This window comes from Callorhinus ursinus, unplaced genomic scaffold (genome assembly GCF_003265705.2).
Source record: "Callorhinus ursinus isolate GAN/ISIS: 27379988/994484 unplaced genomic scaffold, GSC_fseal_2.0 scaffold25, whole genome shotgun sequence".
In the NCBI taxonomy this organism is placed as follows: Eukaryota; Metazoa; Chordata; class Mammalia; order Carnivora; family Otariidae; genus Callorhinus; species Callorhinus ursinus.
Window position 1 is genome coordinate 13,582,360 of NW_027397087.1, and position 8,705 is coordinate 13,591,064.

General features: G+C 39.7%; 1 long non-coding RNA gene across 1 annotated transcript in view; it reads left to right on the top strand.

The window, feature by feature from the left end:
- The first annotated feature begins 1,073 nt into the window (after window positions 1–1,073).
- The window catches only part of LOC141370050 (uncharacterized), a 446,651-nt gene continuing 439,019 nt past the window's right edge, over window positions 1,074–8,705 (top strand). The window contains exon 1 of the long non-coding RNA XR_012373742.1: window positions 1,074–1,695. This is a non-coding gene — a long non-coding RNA (uncharacterized lncRNA). The remainder of the gene's footprint in view (window positions 1,696–8,705) is intronic.

Consider the following 8,705-nt stretch of genomic DNA (forward strand, 5'->3'; position numbering starts at 1 on the left):
ACACAGGAGAGCTGAGGCAAGATGTATGAAAAACAAAACAAAACAAAACAAAACAAAAAAACAAAGCTACTTTTTTTGGGGTAAGAATTAAGACAATAAATGCTTATAAGAGGTCTGAGATTAGAGAAGTTTTTGTTTTTGCTGTTTGTTTTTAGAGCTCTGACTTAAGAGGCTCAAGATAGGATAGAACAATGGAAGGGAAAAATCCTACTTTGGAAAAGGCTGGTTGGGCAGTCTCTTCCATGGAGCTAGTAGGTAGCTTTAGCATGTGGCATTGGGCAGTCAGGGCAGGATGATAGTGTGATAAGAATGCCACCCCCATGCCGCTTGTGCTAGTCTGGAGAAATGTGGAGCCCAGCTTGGATGCTTAGGACTTTCTAACGCCGTGACATTCACTAAGTTAGAAAAAGTGGGTAAAACCTACAAAGAACACTTGTTTTAAGGATTACATTAAAGAATGTATGAGAAGTCACCCAGCCAAATGTAAAAAGGTTTTAGTTTTCAACATGACCTATTAGTTGAGCTGCAGACAAGCATGTGATTGAAGGCTTCATTCCTTTAAATAGGATATAAAACCACGAAACTTTGTATCATATTTAAAGGGCATTCATTCCCTGAACAGTTTTTTGAGCATAGAGTATGTACTGGGGATTATATTAGAAGCTGCTGATAAAGTTAGAGCATAACAAACTTCTGCCTGGAGAAACTTACGGACCAGTAGTAAAGGCAGTCACACGGAGAGAGAATACCACATGGGTGGAAAGAACTATCATGGAAATATGAACAGAGTGCTGAGGGGAGCCCTTAGAAAGGAATCTCTTAATTTTGTCTGCAGGAACATAGAAAAGTGAGTATCAGAATATTTCTATAACAACAGCAAAAAAAAAAAAAAAAAAAAGGAGACGAGCTCTCAGTAGAAAATGGCATTAAAAAAAATTGGATTGGGCAAAAAATGGTTTTCCGGAATTTTGCTGAGATTTTTTGCCTCTGAAGAAAGCTGAGCTGATAGTTCAGCCCCAAAGGTCAATGAATAGCTGCTAGATGATTACTAAGTGACACTCAGGAATAAATTTTATTAAAAGTGATATATGACACATTAAAAATACACATCTTTATATATAATACACAAGACCTAAACCATCGCATTAACAAGATCAAAATAATGAGTTCTGTCTACTTAAGTGGCTGCCGGGGGGTTGGGGGGCGGGGAGGTGGTGGGTGACCTAAAGGTCAGTCAGCTGTATGCTACCCCAGGACCTTTCCTCCTCTTGGAGACCTTGGCTTTTCAGAGAGGTGGGGGCTTTGGCAGGGGAAGTTTAGAGCCGAGGGAGCGGCAGAAGCACGTGGGCTGAGGGGGGTGGGAGGACGCAGACGGAGGAGTAACCGGTGGAAGTGTCAAAGAGGAAGGAGCGGAGGGCTGCTGAGGTGACAGGGTGTGGTCGGTGGGGAGCAGCCGAACCGCGAGAGGAGGGCAGAGAGACCCACCGGGACAGAGGCGGCAGTGGGGAGGGTGCCTGCGTCGCTCGGTGCCGTGACAGCGAGGAGCGCGCCGCGGGGCCGGGTGGCAAGGGGAGTTTCCGTCCTCGCTCAAGTGGAGCCCAGCTCGGAGCTGCGCCAGCGCCTTCCGCCTTGGCCCGCGGTGCCAGACACCTGCCGAGTCCGAAGCGGTTGTCCGGTTGAGCCTTCGGCCCCCAAGTAAGTCTTGCCTTTCCTCTCCATTTGTCCTCCACGCCTCAGCCTCTTTATCTGCGGAGCTAAAAGCTCCTGTTGGGGGGCTGCGCGCAAAGCGCACCAGGAAGCTCCGGCGGCGTCCGAGGATGCTCCCAGCCTCCCGGCGCGCCCCGGCCGGCGTGGGGACCTGGCCCCGAGGCCCCGCCGCCGCGTTCGCCTGCGCAGCGCAGATGGAGGCGGCGGCAGAGTTGGTGGCACTGCTACTACCCGTCTTTTGTGTCTTGCCCGATCCCGGAGCCGTGCCAGGCCGGGGGAGGGGGCGGAAGCCACTTTCTGTCTCCTGGCTCCACCTCTTGCCCCCACCCGAAATCCTTCGGGATTTCAGTAAGCCGCGGACTCGGGCGTAAGTGAGTGCCGAAGCCCCCAACTGGGCTAGTTACAACCGGGTGGGCAGCCGGTCGGACCGCCACGCCGCCCCCTCTTCTGATTTTCTTTTTAGATACGGCAGCTTTAACTGGTGGGTTCTGGGAGCAAGGCTTACTGAGTGATTACGGGAGTCTAGGTGTAGGGAACGACCTACCTTCCCGTCTTTCTCGGTTTCTGGAGGGGAAAGGATGGGGGCACCGGGCGCCCCGAAGCCAGGAGCGTCCCGCGCTAGCGGGCTTGCGCGCGGCCGGCGAGCAGGCGTTCGCTGGGTGGGTCCCTCCTCTGGCTCATTGTTCGCGGTGACTGTTCTTGGGGACGGGCTGAGCGACAGAGACACTGCTCACGGGGCCGTAAATAAAAGTGACGACCTGGAGGAGTGAGGTCAAGGCTGCTCGGAGAAAAGGTTTTACCCAGTTTGGAAACGGACTTCTCTGAGCTGGGAGGGCAATAGTAGTCGACAGCGAAAACCACTCCTAAGTGTGAAACTTAGATCTGACTCTGATTCAGAGACAACCTAGTGAATTAAACCCTCGGAAACAGGGCGCGTATTTCCCCGTAGAAATTGTTGCCCGAGTAAGGAAGATGGAGTTTTAAGTGTCACTGGCAACTGGCTGCTTTCTCTTGCTAGCTAGCACCTGTTTCTCTTAAAGGTTCCTGGGTGGGGTTTATTTTTTCGCCCCCTTCCCCTCTGTTTTTGAATGTGTATTTATTCTATTTGCGCTTTCAGCGAGTTGAATTGCAGGGTTCCGCGGGGGAAAATCCGTTTTTATAAACAAAGTGCAATTTCCACTCTACAAACGGCCGAGCGCTAGTGTACACATTCATTGCTCTCCTGTCCTAGCCGCATGCTAACAGTCATGGAGGCAGACATGTGTACCTGGAGTCAAGGAGAGACGGTTATCCATAGTTGGAGATGCCAAAACACAGCTAGTGCTTGTTCATTTTGTTGGAGAGGAGGGCACTCTTGAATTTTCCCGTTTTTCTAAATTACAGCGATATCACCTGTTCATGATGTCTATTCTTTAGCCCACTACAAAGGAGGTGCGTTTTCCTGAGAAGGATGTTCCTTCTTTCTCTAAGGTCCCTGGCTACTAATCAGAGTAAGCTCTTGACAAGAGAGATTTTTAAAATTTATATATATATATATATGTATGTATGTGTGTACATATATATATATATATACATATAGCTGGTTGTAAATCCCAGTGGCTACTTAACACACCCAACTGCCCTGGTTATATTTTACTCTGACTACCCTGATGCACCTGCTATGTGCACCAGTCTGCTGAAGCCTGGAGTTCCAGCCCCCAGAAGAAATAATAAGAACACCTCTTTCTGACCACAGTCTGATTCCACAGGGAAGACCATGAGGAGTGAGGGTGTTGTTAGTAGGGTATGGAAAACCGTGTGATTTATCCTAAGGAAGGAAGAGAGTTAGGTAAAAGATGAATAAAAATGGAAACCTGAGTAGGCACACAACATACTCAGTTCCATAATATACATGTGGAAAGTATATTGTGTTCTCTCTCTCTCTCCCCCCCCATGCCCCTTACCACTCTTAATATTTATTCCTTAATCTTTTCCATTACAGTATTTGAGCCTCTTATTTGTTTGTTTGTTTGTTTTGGCTTTGAAAAAAAACTTTTATATTTTCAATCTATTAATATTTTTACATTTTCAAGATCAATAGTGCTTATTGAGTGCATAGGATTAGGATTATCTTTTAAGCTGTTCTTTTGTTTTGCATACCCTGTCCAGTGTAGTATGAGACCACATGAACAATTAATCAACCAGGTTCTAATGAAGATTAAGACGTGGAAGGTATCCACAGCTATGTATAAACTGTATACTCATTTAATCACCTTCCCACATGACCAGTTTTATCTAGTTGCTTGTTCATCTTCTGAAATCTCCTGACTCCAAATTCTTACCCAGATTGATTGCTGCACTAAATCTTGATTGTACAAAAAGCAGAACTTAATTATTTTGGCCTCATTTATCAGTCAGCAATGTTTAGTGTTGCCAATTTAATTATATCATTGAAATATGCATGACTTTAAAGTATGTTGGAAAAGGTCCTTTTAAACATGTTTCTTCAAAAAGAAAAAAAAAGTCCTTGTGAAGCCATAATTTCACTGCTGTGAGGCCCCCTAGCCATTTGTGTTTATTGAGTTTACTCTTCCACATGAAGAAAGAACCATTGTTTTGTTGTCTAGGAGCTGAAGGAAGATGGAAAGTGAGAAAAGAAAATCAAGCACTTTAAAATGCTATTATTTTCTCTACTTGGGAAAAATATATTTTTTTTAAGTAAACGGTGATTATTTTCTTAAAGATCTCCTGAAACCTTATTGAAGGATACTGAGGAAAAGACATTTTCACGATAGAAATGCTAGCTGTTACTAAATACTCACAGAAGGTTGGTGTATATAAATGTATATTTTTGAACCAATCTTATAACACATTTTCTTCTTTCTATAGAATTATGAAATGTTATTGAATCATTGTTATTAAAATATTGAAGTCTTATCAAAATCTATATTTAAATATACTGTCATTTTGAAAGTGCTTTAATTGTAATAGCCTGTTTGTTGAGATTAAAAAGAACATCATTGATGTCATGGTGTGCTTTGCATTTTAAAATAGTAGCTAATGAATTACAAACATTCATTACTCCACAACCACTTGCTGAAATTTCTCAGGACCCCCAAATAGAGAATTATTTGTACTATATACTATCATTCAGACTCTTGCTGAGTTTATGTTGATCCTCTTTTCTTCTTCACAATTAATTTCCTTTTAAAGTAATACTCTGTTGACTCTGAATCTTTTGTTATTTTTATCTTATGTCATAAATTTATGTGTAAGTATCTTCAACATTGTCTGTAAGGGACTTCCTGTTGGAAACATGTAGGGATTAATGGGGGGGAAGAGTAAAGAGAGAACAACTTTTATTAAACCTGGAAAGAGTCAGAGCTTAACACAAGAAGCAAAGGGCAGGTTTCATTGAATAAATTCATTGAAGAATACTTCTTTGACCTTTAAAAGTCCAAGCTGTGTGGGACATAATATACATTTGAATAATTCAGGCACTAATCCTCACATATCATAAGGCAAAGTAATAGAGTATCATAGTGCTTTGCTTTGTTACATTTGAATGGTGACTTTAATTCTATTAATTTTTCTTTGTATTAAGTAATGAAAACTACCCACTCTTTTCTTTTTTTCTTTCTTTTTTTTGTGCCAGGTATGGGGTGTGTGTGGGAGGCTGGAGGGGAGGGAATTCTGTTCTATTTATGTAAAATAGAAAATTGTCAATGTTCATTTTGGAGACAGTTTGTTTAAAAAGTTCAGTTTGCTCTTACAAGTTTAGAACTTATTAAATATTTAATAAAGAAGATGAAACTTGACACTCAATTTTCATAACTAGATGTGACCATAAACAAATTGGTTAAGTGATTCAAATAAGTGCATTTAAATTGTAAATTTAGTTTTCTCCTTCCCATAAACTAATATGAAGAAAAAGTATTGAATAAGATATTTTTAGTAGCCAATATTTGTTTAGACTTTTTTAAAAATAAAGATTAACATAATTGAGTGATAAAAATGTAGACTTTATGAAATGAAGATATAGAGCAATGCAAATTGTGTATATTTTTTATATATAGCTTATTTATGATAAATTATTTTTAATCTCAAGAATAATGTGTACTTCTTAACTGATCATATTTTCTCTTTTGCTTTGGCCACTAGAAGGCTCAGAGCCAATCTGAGTCTAATTTATTGATCATATAAAGCTCTGTGGAATGCATGCATGTATATGTTATATTTCTCAGTGACTTTATCTTATTCTATTTACGTATGTATTTTGTTGAAATGTCTATTTTTTTATTGTGTGGGGAGACAGACCATCAAAATGAGTAGGAATAAGTGTTTAGAAATACAGTCAAATTGGAAAATAGTTATTAAGCAAATGCTGAGGACCCTAGCCAAACTTAGCATGACTTCTGATCTAAAGATACTTATATTCTGTCAGGAATGAGAAGCCATAAACACATAACAAATTAGCTAATAATGAGTCAACATATATTTGCACATCTGTTGCATTAAATTAAAAACCCAGACCTTATCTTTAATGATGCTCAGCTTCCACTTTCGGGAAAAACACTATTAATAGTACCAACCGGTAAAGCAAAGCAACCAAATCTTTCCATTAGAAAGAATTCCCCTCTGGGTATACTAAACTCTAAAAAGTCTGAGGATGTGAGAATAAAAATAAGTGTTGGAAAGATCATTGTGATTCTTTGGTAGTGGAGATTTTCAGACATTTCTCTCCTCTTTCTCTCTTCCCCTCTTCTTCTGTCTCTAATTGACTTTTCTGCTTGCTACCCAATCAGTCAGTGGCTGGACCTGACTGACAGGTATGGCAATTCTGATGGCATGCTCACTCCACCAGGCTGTCAGCTTATGAAATTTCTGGATATGTAAATACAATATTTTTTCTAAGTACTGTACTTAAATACAGTAGTTAAATATAAGCACCCACTGGTTGTTTCCCTTTGTACTTGAATCAACAACCATTTTAAGCTTTTAGAAGGGACCACCCACAAAACTGTTCTTTTTGAGTGTTGAAAAACTCGGAGACAAAATAAAAAGTAAAAACTTGAAAAAAAAAAAGTAAAAACTTGAAAAAAATTAGAACTAAATTATTGACCCAGGGTGACATGTTTATGGCTAAGGCCATAGACTCTGAATTAAACTTCCAAATCTGACTAGCTACCTCTGGGTATAAATCTGATTCTCATCTTCTGTCTCCCACATAGACACCATTTTTTCCCAGACATTTCAATTATGGTTAATGTTAAAAATAATTTAAAGTCTAAAACACAGATAGGTTGTCCTGAACTGAAGCAAACTCTCAAATAGACAATGATAAATATTGATCATTTAAACGTCGCCTTTTAAGAAGCACATTGGATACAGTGAAAATCTGTGTATTGGTACATTTACTGTGCTTCCAATTATGATATAAATAGTGCATAAAGCTTTAAAATTTTCATCAAATTAATGTTTCACAGACATGCAAATTAGCTACTGACATCTAAGGTGCATGCCATGTGATGATTCTTAATTGGTAAGTGAACCTCAGAGAGTTATTTATAGATTACATTGCAACAAAGTACTGGAAGTAAATTCTCATTGTGCAGCTCAGTTCAAATTGATGTTTTAGCTTTGATTCTCTTCACTTTTTTTTTGTATCCCTCTTGATCTCTAAAACCTCTCAGAAATAAGCTACCTAAGGTGCTAAATATGTAATTAATAACATTTGGGTAGAGAATTTGTCTTCGAATTAATCCTAAGAGATTCGGAGACCAGTTAAGTATTCCTTACCAGCTTGTTCAGGTATGAATAACTCTTGGGGCTTTGAATTTGAACTCAGAGATTTGGTAACATCCATCCAAAGCACATAGGATAAATGTTCACATAGAAGAAAGTGAGGAAGAAACTTGAACATTTATCAAATGAATTAATTTTTAAGACTAGCTGCGTCTAAAGATCTGAGTTGAAATCCTATTTTATTCTCTAATGGCTATTGAAGTTTCTCTAGAATGCAGTGAGAGAATTATAATGTAACTGCAATTCTCATACTATGGTATTAGGTCAGAATTTGGCCTTTCCTTTCTTTATGCCATGTCTATATCTGCCTAATGGTAGAATAACCAAATAAAAATGCAAAAGTAAATACTCCATTTATTCTGCACATTTTTGTTCGGTATGTATTTTGTACATGGTATCAGGAAGAAGAGATATGCTATAAATTTCTGCCTGCAAAGATACAGCTTATTAGAGAATTTTCCAATTTATTAACTGTTGGATATTTTCTTCATGCTATACTCAACTTGAAATGTCCCAATTTCCCTACCAAATTGGCAAAATGCCTATCTTTGCCTAAAGGTTTACTTAAAAATTTTTTTATCTATTGGGGGGCGGAGCATATGCCAGTGGGGGGAGGGGCAAAGAGAGAGAGAGAATCCCAGGAAGACTCCTTGCTGAGTGTAGAGCTCATGTGGGGCTTGATCTCACGACCCTGAGATCATGAACTGAGCTGAAACCAAGAGTTTGGTGCCCAAGTGACTGAGCCACCTAGGTGCCTCTAAAGATTTATTTAAAAGACACTTTCTGTTTGAAGGAATCCCATAGTTGGATTTGAACTTGACTTTTTTTGTAAGAGTGCCTATGTGTGTGTGTATGTTACAACAATATTGTAAGAATGAAAATGTTTAGAAAAATCTAAAAGTATTTAATAAAATAATTTTTATTCTAAAACTAAAGACAAAATAAATGTTGGATTCAAGCTACATGCGGAAGTAAATACGTTTTTCGTTTTGAACACTTTTTTTTTTTAAGATTTATTTATTTAGGGCGCCTGGGTGGCTCAGTTGGTTAAGCGACTGCCTTCGGCTCAGGTCATGATCCTGGAGTCCCAGGATCGAGTCCCACATCGGGCTCCCTGCTCGGCAGGGAGTCTGCTTCTCCCTATGACCCTCCCCCATCTCATGCTCTCTCTCTTTATCTCATTCTCTCTCTCAAATAAATAAATAAAATCTTTA